General features: G+C 38.6%; 1 pseudogene across 1 annotated transcript; it reads right to left on the reverse strand.

Moving 5' to 3' along the window:
• Window positions 1-1,295: 1,295 nt before the first annotated feature.
• On the reverse strand, window positions 1,296-2,257 carry LOC145126993 (pyrophosphate--fructose 6-phosphate 1-phosphotransferase subunit beta-like; annotated as a pseudogene). Its single transcript, XR_013716430.1, has 5 exons — window positions 2,228-2,257; window positions 1,996-2,127; window positions 1,733-1,903; window positions 1,546-1,660; window positions 1,296-1,428 (listed from the first exon to the last, which is right to left on the reverse strand). The product of XR_013716430.1 is annotated as a pyrophosphate--fructose 6-phosphate 1-phosphotransferase subunit beta-like (transcript).
• Between the last annotated feature and the right edge of the window lie 22,340 nt (window positions 2,258-24,597).

Consider the following 24,597-nt stretch of genomic DNA (forward strand, 5'->3'; position numbering starts at 1 on the left):
CAATCTTTACATCCATGCATGGCACTTAGGGATTAAAATGTCAAAACAAGCCCCATTTAGGGTCTTAAGCATAAAAGCTTCTCTATAGTTGGATAAAGCTAGGACCTTTGGACTCTAGGGACCTCAAAAGGTCCATATCCGAAGTCTCAATCACTTGGTAAGTTGAACACACTAAAAGTCTCAAGGAAAGATGGAAAAAAGCCCTAAAACTCCATGAAAACGAGATCTAATCACACTAATGAGCAAGGTGAAGATTTTTACCTTCAACGGAAGCTATAGATGAAATAACACCAGATCCAACAGCCTCTTCCCATTCCTTGCCTTGATACTCTCCTCTTCTCTTCAAAAGGTGCACTAAAATGCCTAAAGATTAGTTCTCTTTCTCTCTTAGCTGAATATAGACGACTAGGGTTTCACACAGGGGAGTAAGGTGGGTGGTGAGGCAGAAATGAGGGCTTAAGGTCCTTTAAATAGGACCCAACCCCGGAGATTTAGGGTTTCCTCTCACAGCGTCAACTCACCGAGTTGGACTCTCCGACTCGTCGAGTTGGTCATAAAACCCACGTGGTCAATCCGCCTCTACTCGAAGAGTTGGGGCATCCAACTCGCCGAGTTGCTCAAAGAACTCATAAATATATAAATATTATACCTGGGAGTCGGGATGTTCCATCCTTTGTGAGACTGGAAAGGGAATAAAAGATTAATGAAGGGAATGGAATGGAATAAGCTACTCTCATATGATCTTTTTGTATCACGTGTAAAAGAGCAAAACACAGAAAAACACAGTTTCACCTCTTTTTTCCATTAATTGTGATTAATGGAACTTTATTTAGAAAAATAAAATAAATTAAACATAATATAAGCTCCTTACATCCGAAAGTAAGATTATAATAGATTATATATTTATTGTTATTTATTGACAATAAATTTAAACTTAACTACAATTTTGGTTTTTTATTTAAAATGTGTCATTAAAAATCATAAGTAAAAATAGGTTATACTGTGATTTTCCATCCCCTTCCATGATGGAATAAGAAAAGAAAATCCCATGAGTAAAGAATGAAAATCAATAAATTGGAACGGATCAAGTACGGGATAAACCACTCCATTCCTTCCCTGGTTCAATCATCACCTAAATACAAGAAATTGCAACTTACTTCTACTTATTGTGGTAAATGAACCTTAAATGCAAGAAATAACAAAGTATAATCGAGAACTTTGCTAAAGTACGTTGCTATTTCTCACAATTAACCCTTAAAATTTATAATTTATAATAAACAAACACATAAAGATTATTAAAGATTAAAGATACTGACTGATGATATTAATCCAGTTATTCCACTTTGAAGCAAAGCTGTAACATCACAACCCAATGCATAGCAGTATGAAGAATCAAAGTTTGATGGGAAACCACATCTCCCTTCATACCTACTAAGAATTTAATAATTAAAAAATATCAAAAACAGTGTTATTATATATATATATATATATATATATATATATATATATATATATATATATATATATATATATCCAATAAAGTACCCGAAAAACTGGGATTGGCCTTTAAGTCACCATTATATTGACCGATTTGCTTCCTTTGGTCCAATTCAGTTTCAACCATCTGAATAAGCATCTTCTCTGTTTTAATTTTGGCAACCTAAAGAAAAAAAAAATCATTAATCATGACATTTGATTTAACCCTAATTTAAATTACTAAGAAATACATTACCTTGACATTTCCATGTGGATCTCTAGCAAGGAACAATTGATTTTGAATTGCTAAAGAAAGCAAGTCAAAAAGCTGCAAAGACTGAGGAACAAGGTTTTGTTTCCAAATTCCACCCTCATCAATAGTTTCATTTGCCAAAATTTTATTTAATTTAAAAATCAACAAGTACACCTAAAAATCATCAACAATGATGAGTATGACAAGGCCAGAAGGTTATTCTCGTCTTTTTCACTTTTTTTGGAGGGTTTAAGGTGTTTGTTTACCTCAGGTATGAAATCAATAGCCCCTTCGGGTATGAGAATGGCACTATAATTATAACCAAGATCTGGATGTTTACAAATTACATCTGCTACGTAATTTGTAACATTTTTTAGTGTCAATTTCTTCGATGCAACCTGTGGGAAAGTGAGAGTATGAGAAAAAAAATAATTTGTGAGGCTCTAAAGATGTAAATTAAAAAAAAAATGAATTTTGACTAAGCATTTGTAATTATACCTCTTCTCCAATAAGAGTGATGTTTGGATGAGTTACAAATTATGATGTTGTAATAAAAAGAAATGAAAATAGGATGCTAATAATATATTAACGACTCAGTAATATGTCCGATACTTTCACTATATTGACAAAATTTATCTTAAAGTTCCAAATGTCTCTTTCAGGCCTCTTTAGGCATATTATGATGTTGTATTATTTCCAGTAAACGGTAATTCAGTAATTGAGGACATTGTTATATCTTTTTTTTTCAAGAAAAGGAATCATGGGATATGATCACCCCAGAAAAGATCAAAGCAGTTGGGAAAAAGAAGGAAGACAGGAACATGTTGTTTAAAGATAGGAAATATGAGAAAGCTTCAAACAGATAGGAGAATGGTGTGAAGTACATTGAAAATGATACTTTTTTTCGTGAGGAAGAAAAGAAGCAAACGAAAGTGTTGAAGGTTTCCTGCAATTTGAACAATGCAGCATGTAAGCTGAAGACGAAGGAGTACAAAGAGGCTGAGAAGCTTTGCACGAAGGTGTTGGAAATGGAGAGCAAGAATGTAAAGGCGTTGTATAGGAGGCCTCAAGCGTATATTATTGTTGGTGATTTGGATTTGGATGAAATTGATATAAAGAAAGCTCTTGAGATAGCACCTGAGAATAGGGATTTGAAGATGAAGTATAAAGTTTTGAAGGAGAAGATGAGGGAGTATAATAAGAAGGATGTTATGTTTTGTGGGAATATCCCAACAACTTCCTGCAAGAATGGTGTTATTGGATAAAAAAAATTAGATGGTAAGATTTTGTAGAAACAAATACCAAATAAGGAGACCAACAAAGAGATGAAGGAACTTTTGGTACCAATTTACAGGGTACAAGAGAACCTACAACATGAGGGTAAGATTCAACTACAAATCTACAACATAAAGGAGCACATGCCATCTAACTATGCAATCCCATTTTCACATTGTGAAAAACAGGGGACCTACAAATTTGGGAACACGAGTTTATTTTACTGCACTTAACTAAAGAACAAAGGACAACCAATCTATTGATAATGCAATAAGTTAAAATGAAATGAAATAAGAAAAAAGAAAAATACCCTAAGTTGAAACATCAAGAGACATGGCCATTGATCTACTAGACTACCTGACAAAATTAATTTTCCACTAATAACAGCCGATAATGTAATTATGTTTTGAATCATTATTTAACACTTCCCTTTCATTCAAAACTATAGAGTCTAAATGTAACCTAAAATTATGTTTTTATTTTGGAAGCGACTTCTTTGAAATCCAACCACATATTAAAAATTCGATTGTTATGCCCTAATGATGTCTATACCTTAGACATTCATCTTCACCACATTGATAAATTCCACAAAAGAATTTATTTCATAACTTCTATGCAAAGTATATATAGTGTCAAATTCATGACAAAGAGGTAGCGGCTGTAATTCGTGGAAAGGTTTCATCATTCATTTCTTGTTGGATGAAGAAAAGTCCTTTTGATTGTCCCACAACTGAGCATCAGTTCCCTCACCTCATTTCCTTTGGGTATTAAGCCCACAATTCTAAAGACTTAATAAGAATCTAATATCATAATTTTGGCCTCTGAAAGTTGGATGAAGAATTTATAGTTTTCTCATATAAGTTCACAACATAACAATTTTTTTCACAACATAACAATTTTGTTAGGTTTGTTTATCTTTAATTGAATAAACTAACATAAATGATCAAACGGTGACAAAAATACTAAGGGCATAACAATTTGTGATGTATAAAATGTGGATCATCCTAATCATGTAATAGAAAAAATAAGTTAGGGGTTTTTTTTTAACAAAATTTATTGAAAAAAAGATGAAATCGGATTCAATGGCAAGGTCCACCGGCTACAGCAGTAACTTGGACGATGGTGGCGGCGGCATGAGACTGAGGCGATGCTGTTTGTCGTTGGTGAGTTGCAGGTCGGGCGGGAAGTGGGAGGGAGAATTATGTTGTGTCAATGAATTTGGAGGAGCTAGAGGGCTTTGCTTCCGACGGCGATGGCAGAGGCAACATCGTTTGCGGAGTCAATCGCTGGTTGGTTGCAGATTGGAGATGCTGGGAAGAGCTAGAAATCGCAGATGGGGGGAACTAGAAAAAGAAGAGGGAAAGTGAGACTATGGAAATACATATTCTTATTTTAAGTTCAGATAGCATATTTACGAAAGTGCCCCAACTATTTAAAAAATAAAAAAGAAAAATCGAATTTCAGTAACGGATTTCCAACAGAATTTCAAATTTGTTGATTTCCGTCGGTATACTGTAATGGATTATCGGCCAATTTCATTATGTCGCAACAACGTCTCTAATATCCTAATAATTCATCTGTCGGAAATCCGTCCCAAACTGTAATGGATTATCGGCCAATTTCATTATGTCGCAACAACGTCTCTAATATCCTAATAATTCATCTGTCGGAAATCCGTTGCGGACATCGAATAATCAACTTTTTGAAGCGCTCTCAATATACATGTAAATATTTTTTTCCTTGTTTGATACCAAAGATTTCACGATGAAGATTTGAGACTCACACTTTGGGAAAATATTTCTCCAAAAATAATTTGGCGATTGCATTCCATGTGGTGATAGACCGAGAGGGAAAAGCGTACGTATAACCATTCTTTTGTCGAGTCTTGTAATGAAAAGGAGAATGCCTTGAAATTTATGAGATCTTTTGTAATAGCGTGTGATTTTATTCTAGAACAGACGAAATGAACATAGTTGAGAAATTTATGTGGATCTTCGTTTTCTTAACCTCAGAATATTGGAAGCAGATAAATCAAACCATAATTTAATACAAAATTATGGGCAGCTGGGAAATTGATGCAGAGAGGTTGTTGAACAACCTCCTGAGTAGCCCACTTTCTGAGAATCTTTCTTTAGTGTCTACATAGTTATGGTCGTGGAAGATTCGGTATCATTATCAACAAATTTTGTGGGTTCGGATTTTGTAGATGATGGTGGGTAATGTTTCTTTGCAAGGTTAATAGGCGATGATGGTGTCGCTTTTGGAAGTTATGTAAAAGTGGGTTCAATTTCATTCCACATTGGAATATCTTTTGAGTGGTGATGTTTAGATATGAGGAGGATGAAGCAATTGAGGAATCCGTTTGTTGCTTCTGAAGTTCGAAAGCTTCTTCATCTTTTTCGTTGTTTTCTCAATTTCTAGATCGAAGACTAATATACTTATATGTAAATATCTGGGTGCATTTTGTGCACCCTTTTGCACCTATCTATTTAGCATAATTCTTCTTCATTTTTCTTGCATTTCATCATATTCATGTTAGTATCTAGAACAACCTTATTTTCACACTTTCATGATCATTTCAGGTAAACCGGAGGCTGGAACGTGCTTTGGGAGGTGCGGGGAAGCATTGGTGAGGATTTTGGGATGATCAGGCGAAGAATGGAAAAGTTGAAAAAATGAAGTTTGGATTCAGAGTCAGAGGGGTACACGGGTCGTGTTGCAATTACACTACAAAATTGGCACGGTCGTGTTTGACCACAAAGAAGAGTTTAACCTTGCTGAACACGACCTGTGTCAGTTTAGCCCATTTTTGACACGGGCCGTGTTGGCCCAATTGAGCAACTTTGAGCATTATACTTTAGAATGAAAATCGAGGATTGAAGGACATTTTTTCACTCAACATGACCCGTGTTAATTTACTCTATTTTGACACGGGCCGTGTTCGACCCTAAAACCAACTTTTGGCAGTTTTTTCTATTTTTCATATCACGGGAATTGGGTCATTTTTATAAATATACATCATATCAGAGCAGTATTGGTGAGGGGATTTCGAAGGCTTTTGCAAGGATTTGATCATTTCTCATTTGGAAACATTATTTCTCCTATTTATAAGCTGTAATTGCACATTATTTCCATCTTTTAACTTGAGATCTTGTTCTAGCCATGTGTGGCTAGAACCCTAGTTTCTCCAACTTCATGTTTTGACTTCTTGGTTGTGATTTCAATCATATGACCTGATGGTTGTCATTAATTTCTATCTAGTGAATTTGATTTTGCTTTAATCAAATGTTTGAATCTAATTGTGATTCTTATTGGACATTTGAATTAAGGTTAGGTCATTCAAGTTATCTAATTGCGAAATCCATAATTGTTTTGTGAATTGGACTAAGTAACAAACACTAAATTGATTTCCATTGAATGAATTTAGTGTAAATCTTTTTCACACACTCTTACACTCCCGAGCTTTTAAGGAGTATTGGGTGTTGTTGGGAACATTCACATAAAGTTTAATTCAATCTTTTGATCTAATTCTAAGAGCTTGTTTAGATTAGGTTAGTAACGTTAGGGTTAATCAAAGAGCTTGTTTTGGTTAATTAATGTGGTGAATGGGAAGTGTTAGATCTTTTTAACACTTTCAAGTACCAACTTAGATAGAATTAAACCAATATCTTGTCATCTTTGAATCGCATTGCTAAGTTGTTATACATAGAGTTGGTGTCCTTACAATTTCTTAAATTAATTTACTCATTGGTCGATTATTTGTGTCTTAAATTTGTTTGTTTAATAATTGCATTCAAAATCCCCCCTCTTTACTGTTAGTGATCAAAGTACCTTGCGCAAAGAGGTATATACTGATTTTCCCGTGTCTCTGTGGTTCGACCCTGCTTACCTTGTACTATCTTTTAGTGCAACATAGTAGTGTTCTTTTGGAGTATATCGTACCCATTTATTTGTTTGGTTTGACACGCCTAACAAATTGGCGCAGTTGTCGGGGATACTATGTTACTAATTGTTTATGCCTAGATATTTTCGTATAGGTACACAACTACTAATTTAATCGGAGATATGGAAGACTACAAAGAGGTTACGAAAGCAAGCCAAGCTTCATAAGAGGCAACCGGGTTCCGGGACTTCTTGATCATCCAACCCTCCAGTCATTAATATTTGGGAGGATATACCCCTCTCAAGTGTATCCGCATCCGAAACAGAAACTCTCTCACTCTCATCACAACCATCCTCACCGAAAAGTATCACTTCACCCTCTTCACCTACTCATAACATCCCAAACTCTACACCCACAGAAACTTCAACCACTACTCATACCATGGGAGATAACCATGGAGGGAATACACCTCCAAATCCACCACCCGAGCAAACCCTTCGTCAATGGGCGAGGAAAGAGGTTACTCAACAACCTTTTTGCATCACATATCCGACAGCCACCAACTTAGAACTAAAATTTGTGTTCATCCACTTACTCCCAACCTTTAGAGGCATGGAAAATGAAGATCCGGACAAGTTCCTCACTGAGTTCCATGTTGTGTGTGTGGGCGTGAAACCATACAATGTAACGGAGGATCAAATCAAGCTTAGGGCATTCCCCTTCGCAGTGCAAGATGCATCAAAAGACTGGCTCTATGACCTCCCATCGACGACGGTTACTACTTCGGTACATCTTGCATGCCTCTTTTTGGACAAATATTTTCCTGAGATGAATGCTTCAGCCCTACGGAGGGAGGTAATTGGAATCAAACAACATAAAAGAGAAGCCTTTCATATGTATTGGGAGAGATTCAAGAAACTTTGTGCCCGATGTCCAAAGCATGGAATCACCGAAATACCAGCTCCTCCAATACTTCACTGCAGTTATGACTCCAATGGAGAGAAGGCTTTTTAATGCCTCAAGTGGTGCGTCTTTACTGGATAAGACTCCAACCGAAATACGAAACTTAATCATTAACACGGCTGAAGATTATAAGCATTCAAATCATGATGAACAATGGTACACAGATGCACCCCGAGGTGTAAAAGAAGTACAAACTCCTCAAATTGAAGCTCAATTGTCCGAGCTTACAAAAGTGGTAATGATGCTAGCTAAAGATAAAGGTGTGCAGCCCATACCCCGCACTTGCAGTATTTGTAGTCAAGTGGGGCATCCAACTGATATGTGCCCTCAACTTCAACAGGAGGATTATGAAGAATCAAATGCCTTGGGAGGGTATTCCGGGTCAAATCAAAGAGGATACGAGCAGCCACAGGGTGACCAAAGATGGAACAACAATCAAGGTTGGGGAGGAAATCAACAGGGAAGTTATCAACCAAGTCAACCACATCAATACCAACAAAGACAACCTTTTCCACCACAGAACTTTCAGCCAAGGCAGCCACAACACCCTCCTCAACAAGCAGGTTCATCAAGTATGTCCTTAGAGGACATAGTGAAGAGTTTGGCCACTATCACCCAAACCTTCCAACAAAAGACAAAAGAAAGCATAAAGAACTTAGAGAAACAAGTTTCACAGCTTGCTACTTCCGTAAGCAAACTAGAATCTCAAGGAAAGTTGCCCGCCCAAACTAAAACGAACCCAAGGCACGACGTGTGCGCCATCACATTGAGAGGCAGAAATATTTACAATGGTCCAAAAGTTTCGGTTGATCAAGAGGGAAAAGAAGTAGTGGTCGAAGAGGCAACCAAAGAAGAGAAAAAGGAAGATAAAACAATAGAAAAAAAGCCCTTTGTTACTGAATCTAAAGCCACACCTGCTCCATTTCTTGAAAGATTAAAGAGCACGAAGAAAGAACGGGAGGAGAGTGAGATCATCCAAATGTTCAAAAAAGTTCAAATCAACATTCCACTCCTCGAGCCCATCAAGCAGGTACCTAGATATTCAAGGTTCCTTAAGGATCTTTATGTATATAAAAAGAAAATAAGAGGAAACAAAACTATAACAGTCGTGGAAATGTATCTGCAATTTTGCACAAGAGGATGCCCTCGAAGTGCAAGGATCCCGGTGTTTTTACAGTGCCTTGCAAATTGGGGAATCTTTATGTACCTCGATCCATGCTCGATTTAGGTGCATCCATAAATGTCCTCCCATATTCTATTTTTATATCAATTGGTGTAGGAACATTGAGCAAAACCGGTGTGATCATCCAACTTGTCGATGGTCTTTGGTACACCCAAAAGGTGTATTGGAGGACGTGTTAGTGCAAGTCAATGAATTTGTTTTTCCAGCTGATTTTTATGTTCTAGATATGGAAGGTGATAACTCTCCAAGTTCAAGTTCCATACTTTTGGGTAGACCTTTTCTTAAAACTTCTAAAAAAAATTTGATGTCTACAACGGAACTTTAACCATGGAATTTGATGGTGAAGTTATCAACTTCAATATGCATGAAACAAAAATTGTTCCTTTTGATGTTCAATCTGTCAAACTTGTGAATATGATCCAGCCCACAATTAAAAAAGTTTTAAACTTGTCTAACAATGAATTTCTAGAGTTAGTTTTGTCAGAAAAGCTAGACAAGAACAAAGCCAAAGAACTTGCAAAAGAATTTTGCATAAATAACGAGGTGATTGAGATTTTGGAGTTTATTGATGACAAGAAGCATATGAGGATTGGTGAAATGAAATCCAAGCCACATACAACCAAAGCCAAACTCCTTCCACCGGTGGAACAAGCACAAGATTCGAGATCAAAAACTCCACCACACCTTTTAAATAATGTGTATCTAGAGAAGGAGAACGCCCAACCGGTCATCAACTCAAACAAACTATCAAAAAAGGAAGAAAAAGGAGTTGATAACCCTGCTGAGTGGAAAATCTCCGATATTAAGGGTTTAAGTCCTTTTTGGTTTGTGCACAAAAAGAAAGCCAAAGGAAGGTTGAATGTTCAATTAAAGGAGGTGGCGAGAAGGTTGGGGTGTTGGAGATCCCCACATACTTAGATTGAAACATATTCAGTGGCCAAGTCGAGCCAACGACTTAAAATAAGGGCGGCTAACCAGGAGGCAACCTGGGGGTATTTTCGTCTTTTCCTGCAAAAACATTTCCATTTCTTTGAAATTTTTCGTTTTTAAGGCTCCAAATGTATTTAAACATGTTTTCAAATCACCAAACGAATCTCGGGATGCAAAACCTTTTCTTTTGGACAATTTAGGATTTTTGGGTTCAAAAAGTGGGAAGTGGCAACTAGAGCCGTATACGGCCCGTTTTAATTTTGGCTTGAAACTCAACACGGGTCGTGTACAAGTGAGGCAAAGTTTTAAAAATCAGAGTCGTACACGACCCGTGTCATTTCAGTTCATTTTAACACAGGTCGTGTTCAGCCATTCTCAACATTTTTACACCCAACACGGGTCGTGTGATTTTAGCTTAAATGAAGACGGGTCGTGTTCACGCAACAGACCAGATGAGTTTTAAGTTTTAAAATCGGGTTTTTACCTTATTTACACACAAACACTTTCCAAAACAGCTTCTCTCTCTCCCAAGAAACCCCAAGGTCCGATTTTTCTTTAAAATCCCTTGATTCTTCAATTTTGGCTTAAATCTTCAAAGAGGTTTGATTTTCATCTTCTACACTTTATCTCCTACATCTCACACACCATTTTCTTGCACTTTCATGGTGGATTTGGGGGTTTTGACAAAACCTAGGTCTGAAAATTACTTATATTTTTGGTGTTTTTTGTGATTAAATCATCATGTAGGTAAACTCCTTCCAACGATTTGGTACAATCTTTCCAATTCTTCACTTATGGATTTGGTGTTTTTAAGGTCAAATTGCATGCATTTGTGGTCATATTGGACTTGACAATCACTTGGAAATCATTCAAAACTAAGTTTCCTGCAAATTTTTTGGTAGCCAAACTCGTGTTAACTGGACCCGTCAACAGTTGACTTTTTGACCCGTTGACCGGTTGACTTTTTCCCCAAAAATTTTACACATGGAAGGCGAGCATTCTAAAAGACCAAGACACACTAAGTTGTCGGCGCGTCGTCGTAGGTCCCCATCACCACTGCCTCCATCTCCACCCGATCCGCCACATGGTGGTGTGGTTTATCTTGGCCCAATTCAAATTGTCAAAGTTGAAGCCTTTCTCCAGCGCACTCATACCATTCAGAAATTTGCGCATGTGCCATCTCTCCGTGACTTGCACATATATAACCAATTCCACACCTTGTTTCGGAACATTGGATGGCAAGGGTTGTTGCAAGTCTACAAGATCAGCTATAAAGTCCCAACAACTGAGTTCTTGTCTTCACTCTATTTGGACCACTGTGTCCTAAATTTCCGGCTCATGAACCACGATTATGCCCTGTCCGTAGACCAAATCAATTCCATTGTTGCGGCCCCAACATAAAACACTTTTGGCCCCAATGACCCGTTTCCAGGATAAAATGATCTTCCATGGTGGACCGACCTTACGCATTAACAACCCTATGTCTAGCCTCATCTCTCATCCATCCTGTGATGAAAGTATCTCATCGGAGTATTGCTTCGCTCGTCGTCCCTAGAGAAGAGTGAATCACCATTAGCGCTCTTGAGCTCAAAATACTCAATGCTATGGCCCACCCGGATGATAACCTCATTCCTCTATATGGCTAATTCCTTTGCAACAAGCTCACCCGCCTTAGCACATAACGGTCTGGAAAAATATATTGTGGTGACATTGTAAGTTTGTTTGCCAAAAGTGCTCCAGTCCGGGCCCTATATCCCGGAATTCACCAACCTCTGCCCGGTGAGCCCTACCTTACAACGGCAGTACTCGAGTCCATAAGAATGTTTCGGACGGAGGACGAAAAACATAATTGGACGGTGGGCCAAAACCACGACCCAAGGCTCCTCATCACACCCGAAAACCGGAACATCCTTGCCCTCAGGCGTCCTACCAACTTCACCGACGGGCAAATCATGCCCTACCTTTTCCCCATCTCCTCTTCCGGTGAGGAAGATGAGGAAGCTGAAGAAAGTGACGATGCTGATGAGGGTGGCGAGGCGGCACCACAAAATTCTCCTCCCATGGGCGGTGACAGCTCATCCCATGGAGCTACATGCCCGTCATACTACCAACAATACATGGATCAATTCCATTCGATTCACACCCGCCTTGACTCATACCATCAACACCTCACGAGCCTAACCCACAGTTTTTCCTCCTTCACCACTCAATATACTCTGGATCAAGAGCGCCAACATAAGCACGAGGAGGACTTTTGGGCTTGGACCCGAAACTCCGGATATTATCCTCCTCTTCCTCCTCATCCGCAATAGGTTGTTCCACCCTCTCCAAGCATTAAGGATGATGCTTATCTTTACACTTGGGTAGGGTAGCGTTGTATATTAGGATTCATCCATGCATTTTCATGTTCATATGCATATTAAAAAAAATTAGCCTTATTTTCATTTTTTTCTTGCATTCTGCATTTTAAAACCTATAAAACCCAAAAATATTTTTCCTTTTTGTTCTAGTTTTAAAGTTTTTGCATTCCATTTTCATGCATGTAAAAAAAAGTATACGAGATGATGACACACTTTACATACGATAGCTCCATGAAGTGGGAAAACGAGAAATCAAAATGAAAAAATCCAAAGCGGTCGGATAGTTACCGGAAGTGTAGAATCAACTGTAATGACTAGGGGACCCAAACACCGTAATTCGAGACCCCAGCCTTAGATAATAATAAAAAATGGCATACTAAAAGTTTTTGTGGGCGGTAATAACAACTTTAGGATGATTTGCTTCTAAATGTTTAAAAAGAATCTTTATCGAAAACTCTGGATCCACAGAACACGCACCTATTTATTGACACACATTACCCTCACGGTAACAGAGAGCTTAAGTATCAGATCCACACAGTCTTGAAAGAATAACGGGTACAACTATCATATTCAGTATCCAAATCAGATTTTCAAGTACTCAAACGAAGAAATTTTCAGAAATTCAAAAGTTGATTGAAGAACTCAAGCTCAAAACGAAGATACAAATCCAAGTTCAATCAAAATCAAAAGTCATCTCAAAGTCAAATATGGCGAATGAAGAACTGTGTGATATGATGCTTTTGGCTCTCGAAAAAGTGAAAGCATAGGATATGGGCCCCTTCGGGTGGGCTCACTGCTTCAGCGAAAGCTGATTTGCCGTGACGGGTTCTTAAGGATGCGTCAATTCTGATTATTGACCATCTAGTCTTAAGGACATGAGATCCTAATCTGTGTTATTTTCGCTCAGAAGAGCTAATTAAGGTATGAAGTTTAAATAAAACTATGGTTGGATTATTGGTTTACACCGTTTCGTGATCTTCCTCACTTTGGTCTCCTAGGTATTAGTGATTAGAGCCCCACCTATCTATAGTCTGATCGTATTTTTATATACTTATAAAAATAGATAAATTACTAGTGTTCTTAAAATTTTATTTTTTTCATTTTATTTCTTAAGTATCTTTTGTACATGTGTTTCTTTTTCATTTTCTTCATTGCATGCATTCATTCTTAGCTTTTAGGATCTTTTTGTTCCCTTTTTTCTCTATGTTTCTTTTTTCTATCTAGAAATCGTCCTGTTTCATCTAATTCTTGTTCTTTCTTGAGGACAAGAAAGGTCTAATCTTGGGGAGATTTGTTAGGTGCATTTTGTGCACATTTTTGCACACCTTTTAGTCCGAAGACGGCCTTTAGGACTCGTTATGGGCACTACGAGTTTGTGATGATGCCTTTCGGACTCACCAACGCACCGGAAGTGTTCATGGATCTCATCAACAGGGTGTACAGGCCCATGTTGGATCGGTCGGTGATCATGTTCATCGATGACATTTTGCTATACTCGAGGTCCAGAGAGCAGCATGGGGAGCATCTACAAGAGATTCTTCGAGTATTGAGGATGGAGAGGCTTTACGCCAAATTCTCCAAGTGTAATTTCTGGTTACGAGAGGTCCAGTTCTTTGGACAACTCGTTAAACAGAATGAGATTTTGGTCGACCTGGCCAAGATTGAGGCAGTTATGCGATGGGAGGTGTCAAGGTCCCCATCAGAGATCAGGAGTTTTCTTGGCTTGGCAGGCTACTACCGCATATTTATCAGGGATTTCTACAAGATTGTCGTTCCTCTTACCAGATCGACCAGGAAGGGTGTTACTTTTGCTTGGGGGCCCGAGTAGCAGGCCTCATTCGAGACTGTTCACCAGAGATTATGCGAAGCCCCAGTGTAATCCATTCCCGAGGGAGTGAAGAACTTTGTAGTTTGCTGTGATGCATCTACATCCGGGATGGGTGTTGAGTTGATGCAGAGGGGGCACATGATAGCATATGCATCGAGGAAATTGAAGCCTCACGAGACGAGGTATCCCACCAATGATTTGGATTAGGGGACGGTGGTGTTCGCCCTCAAGATTTGGCGCCACTACCTTTATGGTGTCCGGTGTACCATATACACGGACCATAAGAGCCTGAAGTACCTTATGGATCAGCCCAACCTGAATATGAGACAGAGGAGGTGGTTGGATGTAGTGAAAGATTACGACTGTGAGATTTTGTATCACCCTGGCAAGGCTAATGTGGTAGCTGATGCCCTGAGTCGTAGAACAGTGAGTGCTCCGATCCGATATGTATGGATGAGGATGACGGTGATTACCCCAGTCTTAGATACCATTAGAGAGGCCCAGGTGGTGGCAGTAAGACCAGAGAACCATAAAAGAGAGTTGGTGATTAGGCACATTTCTGAGTTTGGGACGGATAGTCGGGGGCTTATGACTTTCCGTGGATGGATTTGGGTGCCTTATACGGGCGGAGCTTGACGTATTTTCATGGAGGAGGCTCATAGGTCAAGATTCTCGATCCATTCGGGGGCCACCAAGATGTATTTGGATTTGAAAATGGATTATTAGTGGCCCTGCATGAAGAGAGATGTGGTAAGAGTAGTTGAGAGACGCTTGACATGTCGTCAGGTCAAGGCAGAGCACCAACGTCCACATGGCTTGTTGCAGCCTCTAGAGATTCCCCAGTGGAAGTGGGAACAAATTTCCATGGATTTTATCACCAAATTACAAAGGACGCATGAGGTGTTGATGTTATATGGGTGATTGTAGACCAGTTGACGAAGAGTGCTCACTTTCTGGCTATCAGTGAGAGCTCTTCTGCAGAGAAATTGGTCGAGATCTACGTTCAAGAGGTGGTATCGCGACATGGGGTGTTGACATTGATAGTCTCAGATCGGGATGTGTGTTTTACTTCCAGGTTCTGGAATAAATTTCATGAGGAGTTGGGTACCCGGTTGAACTTTCAGTATTGCATATCACCCACAGACAGATGGCAGAGCGAGCGAACGATTCAGATGGTCGAGATCATGCTATGTGCATGTGTTATGGACTTTGGTGGGAGTTGGGACACTTACTTGCCCTTGATTGAGTTTTCATACAACAACAACCATCATTCCAGTATCGGTATGCCTCCTTTTGAGCTCTTATATGTGAGGAGGTGTCAGACTCCAATCTGTTGGGGAGAGGTAGGGAAGAGAGTGATGAGGGGCATTGAGATAGTGCTCAAGACGAAAGAGCAGATCCAGCAGGTCATACAGAGGTTACTGACGGCCCAGAGTCGTCAGAAGAGTTACGCCGACCGGCGCCGTTCAGAGCTAGAGTTTCAGGTCGGAGATTTGTCCTCTTGAAGTTATCCCCATGGAAAGGGGTGATCCAATTCAGGAAACAGGGCAAGGTGGGCCTAGATACATTAGCCCTTTCAGGGTGATCGCACGAGTGGGTAAGGTAGCTTATAGATTGGAGCTGTCTGGAGAGTTGAGCCAAATTCATAACACCTTCCACGTGTCCCAGCCGAGGAAGTGTGTAGCCGATAAGACGACAATGGTTCATTTATAGTACATTCAGGTTGATGAAAGCCTAAACTACACTGAGAGGCCGATATCGATCTTATATAGGAAGGTGAAGCTCTTAAGGAATAAAGAGGTGCCCCTAGTTCAGGTTCAGTGCCAACATCGAAAGGGATCCGAGTGGACTTGGGAGCCGGAGTCCGAGATGTGAGAGCAGTACCGTTAGTTATTTATAGAGGATGACTTCGAGGGCGAAGTCTGATTCTTGTGGGGGAGAATTGTAACATCCCGACTCCCAGGTATAATATTTAATTAATTTACTTTCATAATTTCAGAGCAACTCGACGAGTTGGATGCCTCAACTCGCCAAGTAGAGGAGTTATTGGCCGCGTGAATTTTATGGTCTACTCGACGAGTTGGAGGACCCCAGCTCGACGAGTAGGTGTTGAGTGAGAAAACCCTAATTTTCAGGGTTTGTGTCCTATTTAAAGGACCTTAAGCCTTCATTTCCGCCTCCATTATCACCCTAACTGTTGGATTAGTGTCTAAGCCCATAACTATAATTGGTATATACTTGCCCCACCCGGCATGATCCATTGGGTTGCATGGCATCGGGACATTTGGATAGACCTTTTGTGAGAAGAGGATATCTGTGACATATTCATATATTTTAAGTTCTAGTATATTAATATGAAATCATATTATTTAATTAGTATTGGTCAAGAATTAATTTGGAATTAATTTAGTGATCAAAAGAGACTAATTAAATATATGGGGATTGATTGTGTAAATCATTCATTCTTATATATGTGGGCTTATGATCCATGATTCCTTATGTTGGGTTTAACCCATGTGGTGACCCATGGATACTCCATGGAGCTTAAAACCCATAGAGCATAAGGAATGGGTAAAGTCATGGGTTACATGGTGTAACCCTAATGTGCACACTACATAAAGACCCCATTGGTTGGTGAAATCGACACTAGTGCACAATAAGGAGGGCAAGCCGATTTCATAGAGTAACAAGACTAGTATCTTCTTCTCATGGTTATTCTGATATGTTGGTGATGTTGTGTGAACCATTTGAGGTGTCACACTTGAGGAACTAGGATCTTAAGCTCCATAGAATCAAGCTACAACAAAGAGATATGTATTCTATCTAGTTTTTGTTATCCTATTACATATGATTGAATGCTAGTTAGGGTAATACCTTGGATACTTGATATTTGCATGTATAATAGAGAAAACATAGATCCAAGGTATGTAGGGTTGCATGTACACCTTAGGAGTGTTAGAATGCTCAAAACCCAACAGTGGTATCAAAGCTTAGGCTTGTTTTCAATTATACTTGATGCAAATTGCTGAAAAAAGCTAAAAAAAATCGATTTTCTGCCTGTCTGGGAATTGGACTCGCCGAGTCCACTGATGGACTCGCCGAGTCCATGAAGAAATTCATCCTAGTCGTCGAGTAGGTTCATACACTCGACGAGTAGAAGCCCCTGATAGCATATTTTCGACTTTTAAGGCTGGAACTAGACTAGGAACATTACCCTAAGCTGTTTTTGAACTTATAAACCTGTTTTTGATGTGGTAATATTCATGCTAATCCAATTTCAAAGATAATTGTCATAATTTCAAGATTTGTATTAGTTTTATGTTCATCCTATTTTCTTGAAGATTGATGATTTGAATTATCTTGTTCTTATGAGTTAGCTTAGATTAATAGAAAAGTTATGAGAAAATGTGTTTTCAATCCATATTGATCTAAAATTTATTCATAAAATATGTTTTTGTAACTTGTCCTCAAGTTATATGAAAAGTCACATTTATGATTTCTAAACACTCATAAGATTTCCATAAGTTATGAAAGTGAAGAGTCTCATTTTTAAATGCTTTAAAGTCTTCCATAACTTGTCCTCAAGTTATGGAACTTGAAGAGTTTTTCATTAAAAACTACTTTAAACACATAAGTTATGGAATTGAAAAGTTTTGTAGTGTTCAAAACTTGCCCTCAAGTTTTGGAATTTGTGAACTTTTCCCATGAATACTTTAATTCCAAGTTAAGCCCTTAGAGTTTTAAAAGTTAAAATTCAACCCTTATAGTAGTATTATAATTTTAATTATGTAGATATGTATAAGATAAAGTCAATCTTACCGTTAGTAGGCCTCATTCACGAAGTCGGTCTATAAGGGGGGTATAAGGTTACTGCCTATAAAATGGTAGTTTAATGGGTGTCCACTCTCATCCACCGCTTCCTTGACTGGTGGAGGGTCGTTAGCCGAACGGGTAGGATAAGGACTATAATTCTCCCTTCATTAAAATTATAATGATAAATACTAAGTAACTAAACACTTATAAATTCCCAATCTTAGTTACTTAGGAAAATGTGAAACGGTGCTAACCCATGAAATTACACTTTGCACCTTTGTTTAGTCGTTAGTGGAGCGTGTGTGGTTAACCGACACACTAACATGGGACTGACAATGTGTGGCGAAGGGTAACTTAAGTTTATCATAGATTGGTGGAGCGTATGTGGTTAACCAGCACATCAATTAGGTGATAAAGTTGAGGGTACCAAGTCAATTTTCATGGTTATTCACACCTTGTTTGTGATCCTCGGCATCCCAGCCACAAACTTGAGAGGGCACAATCGAGATTCAAACATGTCATTGAAAGTTCAATGTATCTCAAAAGATCTAGGAGTTTCAAATCCAATTAAAACTTAATTATATTTCGTTTTCATGGTGGAAATTGGTAAATCGTCATTTATCTACCTTCAACTATTTTATAGTTTGGATTACGGCATCCCTCTTCCGGTTATAAATAGGTTCTTGGATCCTAGCCTTAATATTTCATATTGGGTGTTATATTAAGGACTTTAAATCAACTCAACTTGAATTTCTCCCATTATAGATGTCTAGTTAAGACAACTATGATCTTCCCAAATCCCTAGGAACAAGCTTTCCTATTGAAGATGATGTCCCATTGTTGGTTCATGGAAATCATACTTCTCTACCTCCACCTCCTCCCATTATTCTCCCTAACCCACAAGTTCAAGGTCACTCAAGCCCTATTGGTAAGCAAGGTTTATGTGTGCTCACATCTTGGAGATGAAGTCACATATTGACAAGCCGGGAGAGTTGGGTGTCAAAGTCTTGAGAAAGTTGGTTGTTCAAACAGTTTCTAAGTCACATAGTGAGTTCCTTTGGGACTGCTATGTAACAGACTATGACATGACCCTAATGATCTTATCTATTTGCTAGGTACTGCTCATTCAGCAATGATTTGGAGTACTGGTAAAGCGAATTTGATTAGAAGATCAACTTCCCAAACTCCCATGGATATTGACAATGGTAACATTGGATATCCAGAAAAGCTTTCTCTTCCCAATGGAAAGGGATCGACTATAGTCAACTCGGTTGACCAAATGGTAAAGAGAAAGGCTAAGTCTGAGACGGTCTCGTGTACCATTCCCAAAGAGTCCATATGCTTATATTTCAAAAGGAAGGGGCATTGGTTGCGAAGCTGCCCTATTTACCTGAAAGATCAGAAGTGTTAGGATTAAAACCCTAATTGTGATTTGATGAACAAGATGCGGAAAATAAGAACAATCACAAACAATAAAGATTATGTCGAATGATCACTCGATTTATTCAATATGAGGAATAAATTACACTTTCAGAATAAGAATCTAACTCTACAAGAAACCTCACAACGTGGCAGCTACATTTTGCCTCACTCTTAACCGTAATTATGAATAATACATGACTATTTATAGGGAAAAGACAAGTCTTGGGATTTTAACCTACACTTCATCAAGGGGGCCCATTGCCATCATCCATATAGTATTTTGAAACCCTACAATCTCCCCTCAAAGTATGGAATGGATGACAATGCTTTAACTTCCAAAACAAGCATCTAGCAAATAAGAAAAGATCTTGCAACGAGGAATATTTGTAGCAATCCACGAATCTTGATTCTTCGATAGTCTTCAACCATGGGTTCTAGGATTTATAAACCAAGCACTGAAGTAATGTCTTTAAACTTCATTTTCGAATGTAATCCCAAAGATCTTTAATAAAGCCAAACCCGCGATAAAAAACCCATTTCAGAACAAAGAAACCAAATCACATCTCGTCTTTGAAGAGCTCCCCTTCCAAGTCACAATGATCTTACAATAAGCTAATGATATAAGCCACCAAAAATTATCATGTAACAACACAAAATTTAAGATTCGTAACGCCACTTGATCAAGAAAATACTAGAAGTCGGAGATATAACGAATCCTTAGAAGAGCTCAAAGAAGAACTGCTACTGTAAAGGATACTTCTCTGTAAAAGCTTTAGAAGAGCTCGATGAAGAACTGCTACTATAAAAGCTACGTTCATAATTCTACCACAAGCTTTATAAAAATATTCAAATTTGAAAAATCACAAATCTAATTTCGAATGACCATACCAAATTCTCCCTCGATTTATAATAAAAACGTGATTATAAAGCCTTCAAATGGTCAAGAGAATGATCTTGAATGGATAAATAATTACCATGCTCCCCCGCAACAAAATGATATTCACAATGAAGTATAAAATCCGAAAAAGTCATGAAAAATTGTCGTTATCACAAAAAACGACTTTCCGAAACGCCAAGACTTGAAAGAATCCTTAATTTTCTGTTCACGAAAAAATATGTGCATAAAAAAATCCAAAACTGTTCACCAGCCCTCAAATTTGCAAACTTTTCGAAAAATGGGTTGAAACTGTCACTTTGTTAAAATTCTGGGACTGAAAAGGTAATTATGCATCAATTTTCCCTTCATTTGTAACAATTTCTGAATTTAGTCCAAAAGTGCCAAGTCACAAAAAATACAGGGATCAGAACCATGAAATCGCTGAAGTTGTAGGGACCAAAAATGAAACTTTGACATCTTCTTCCCCATTTGATTAAATAGAACGAGCAACAACAACGACTTAATTCCAAAGACCAGTTCGGAGATCAACCAATATTTCCAGACTCCTAACATCCCTTGTCGCATAGTTACGAATGTCAGGCCATACAACATCTCATTCCAATTCTGATCTTAATTTTGAAGTTCGTGGGTGAGGCCGTTCGCAACAATTCCACTGGACCAGTAAATGCGAACATTGCAAAACGACCTGATTCCGAATGCTCGCAAACGAAAACCAAAATTCTGATTCCGATCAGTCCCATCGTTCCGAGCACTGGTTCGCAATAACTATTCCGAATCAAATTGACACGATCAATTATTCCAGTTTCGAGCCGACTGGAACTCCTATTCCGAGTCGGTTTGTTCCGAGTCAAACAATTGCAGTCCGAATCAAAGCCAATCCCCGAATCCAAGCATACTCAGAACAATTAGTTGCGAACGTTCGTGGGAAAAACGAGTTCGAGCGCAGATGATCAACTCCGATCATAGATCATTCGCAGGTAAAGCCAATCACACCAATTTTGACTTTTAGCATTGACCACCAAGAAAATCTGCTCAAATCATTCCGATTGAGTTCTAATTTCAATTGAGAAACCCATCATCTGTTCTTGACTTCTAACAAACGCTGGTACAAACAACAACCCTAAATCGTTGATTCGCCAAATCATCTTTAATCTTCACCGAATGATATAATCAAGAAGAAAAATTGATATTCAATGAATGAATGTACTGACTTAGATCGAACAAAAAATCGGATAAAATCAAAATCGATCTTGATAAAGGTATTGTTTATGAATAACAATTCAAGAACAGAAGAATAATGTATTTGAAGGAACGATAATCACAGATTCGAGATTAGCCAGTTGCAGTATGCGATTGCAAATAGTGAATAAAAACGATCGGCTTAATAAATGGAATGAATGAACAGTAAACGATAAAAGATGGGCTCAAGAACAGTATGTCATCGGATTAATGAAGCAATTGACCAGATCCAATCAGAATATACAAACAAAATACGAATGTTGACATTGAGAAAGAAAATACATCGATGAATAGTAGAATACACCATAAGTCTCCATGAACAGTAGATCAAACAAGAATCTTGATTCCAAACCGCCAAAACACCAAAAATCTTCAATAACTTGTGCAGAATATTATCAAATCAAGAACCGATACTTCAAAAATCAATAGATCTTCAAAGACCTGATACCACTTGTTAGGATTAAAACCCTAATTGTGATTTGATGAACAAGATGCGGAAAATAAGAACAAACACAAATAATGAAGATTATGTCGAATGATCACTCGATTTATTCAATATGAGAAATAAATTACACTTTCAGAATAACAATCTAACTCTACAAGAAACCTCACAACGTGGCGGCTACATTTTTCCTCACTCTTAACCCTAATTATGAATAATACATGACTATTAGGGAAAAGACAAGGCTTGGGCTTTTAACCTACACTTCATCAAGGGGGCCCATTGCTATCATCCATAGAGTACTTTGAAACCCTACAATCTCCCCTCAAAGTATGGAATGGATGACAATGCTTTAACTTCCAAAACAAGCATCTAGCAAATAACAAAAGATCTTGCAACGAGGAATATTTGTAGCAATCCACGAATCTTGATTCTTCGATAGTCTTCAACCACGGGTTCTAGGATTTATAAACCAAGCACTGAAGTAATGTCTTTAATGACCCTAATGATCTTATCTATTTGCTAGGTACTGCTCATTCAGCAATGATTTGGAGTACTGGTAAAGCAAATTTGATTAGAAGATCAACTTCCCAAACTCCCATGGACATTGACAATGGTAACATTGGATATCCAGAAAAGCTTTCTCTTCCCAATGGAAAGGGATCGGCCATAGTCAACTCGGTTGACCAAATGGTAAAGAGAAAGGCTAAGTCTGAGACAGTCTCGTGTACCATTCCCAAAGAGTCCATATGCTTATATTGCCAAAGGAAGGGGCATTGGTTGCGAAGCTGCCCTATTTACCTGAAAGATCATAAGTGTTAGGATTAAAACCCTAATTGTGATTTGATGAACAAGATGCGGAAAATAAGAACAAACACAAATAATAAAGATTATGTTGAATGATCACTCTATTTATTCAATATGAGGAATAAATTACACTTTTAGAATAAGAATCTAACTCTACAAGAAACCTCACAACGTGGCGGCTACATTTTGCCTCACTCTTAACCCTAATTATGAATAATACATGGCTATTTATAGGGAAAAGACAACTCTTGGGCTTTTACCCTACACTTCATCAAGGGGGCCCATTGCCATCATCCATAGAGTACTTTGAAACCCTACAATATTGATGAGAATATTGCGCGACAGATCGCTAGATTCTAAACAGAAAAACAAAATAAAGAACACAGGAATGGATCAAATGGTGTCGAATGATTAATATCTCATACCTCAGAAGAGCTCGATGAAGAACTTTGACTGTAGAGGTGTGCTAGGGTTACAATGCAAAGTAATTAATAAGAACGATAACCTGAAAGCTATACATTCATGCATAATATATATGCTAACCCTAATAATAAAACACGGTTGGACAGGCCCAAACTGAGTAAACAAAATGGACTAATAACCGAGCCAAAAGACGCAACACTTAAACCCAACAATCTCCCCCTTTGCGTCAATAGAGGCGAGAGACTACTTCGGTTGAGTAACTTTGGTCTTCTTTACAACCTTGAACAGCCTAGGGATGATGGCAAGAAGAGTTTGACAAAACAAAATATACCACCGAAGCATATCAGTAAACAACTTTTTATCGGCTTCGCTGTTCTATTTACACCCATGTATAATTTCCAAAATATGCTCCAAGCAGGTGATGGAGAATAGGTGTTTGTCAGTAAGAGCAAACAGGCATTTTTGACCTTCGCCCCTCATGAACATGACAATGTGAAACTTGGGGTCAATTTTTCCCTTAACCATCATGTTGACATCACTTACTGCCCCTATCGGCTTCATAGTGGTTTTCTTATGTATGGTAGAAGCGATCTCCTGATCCATCTTCGCGACTTCTTGAATATAGCATACGAGCATTCGCTTGATGTGATCGATAATAGGCTGATACTCTTCTTGATTGGTCAGCAAAACGTTATTTAGAAGTATCCAATCATGAGGATTCAGGTTTGGCAGGTCAGCAAGGGAAATCATATGAACCGAGAAATCAGAGCCTCGGGTCACTTTGAATTTGATGTTGATGAATTTCCCTGCCGAAGTGGGTTTCAACACCTTGACCGTTGTGATTTTCTGATTACTCGGGTCTGGGGAAAGAATGCCAGCCGTCGACTCAAAACAGTGAAAAATGAACGCCTTTCTGTGAGTCCTTGGAGTTCTCAAGCCCAAACGAAAGAACCGGTTCGAGCCAATGAGTGCTCGGAGCATCGATTACCTCTCTCAGAAGCGAATCCATAGTCCATTCAGGAAACATAGACTTCTTTTGCTCTAGCATTTCGTTCGCCTTTATCTCCTTATTAAGAAGTTCCTTCTCTTTCTGAATCTTCTCCCGAATCTGTTGATCACTGGGCTTGACTTTCATACTTTCAGTTTTAGAAGCATTCCCTTCTGTATCATCGTCATCGTCATTTTCATCCACATCATCATCACCAATTTTCTTCTTCCTTTTGTCCTTCATACTGCCCGAAGCTTCATTACCCTTCGGCTCAGTAGTATCTTTCGGTTTTGGAGGTGGATGAGGTTTGCCCTTGCCCTGAGTAACATTATCTCCCCCTTGTTTCGGAGGGACAACAAACTCCGGAACACCCTCGATCCTGCTCAAAACATTCAGAGCAGGTCTCAACTTCTC

Source organism: Lactuca virosa, chromosome 7 (assembly GCF_052849685.1).
Source record: "Lactuca virosa cultivar CGN04683 chromosome 7, Lactuca_virosa_CGN04683_v6, whole genome shotgun sequence".
Classification (NCBI taxonomy): domain Eukaryota; kingdom Viridiplantae; phylum Streptophyta; class Magnoliopsida; order Asterales; family Asteraceae; genus Lactuca; species Lactuca virosa.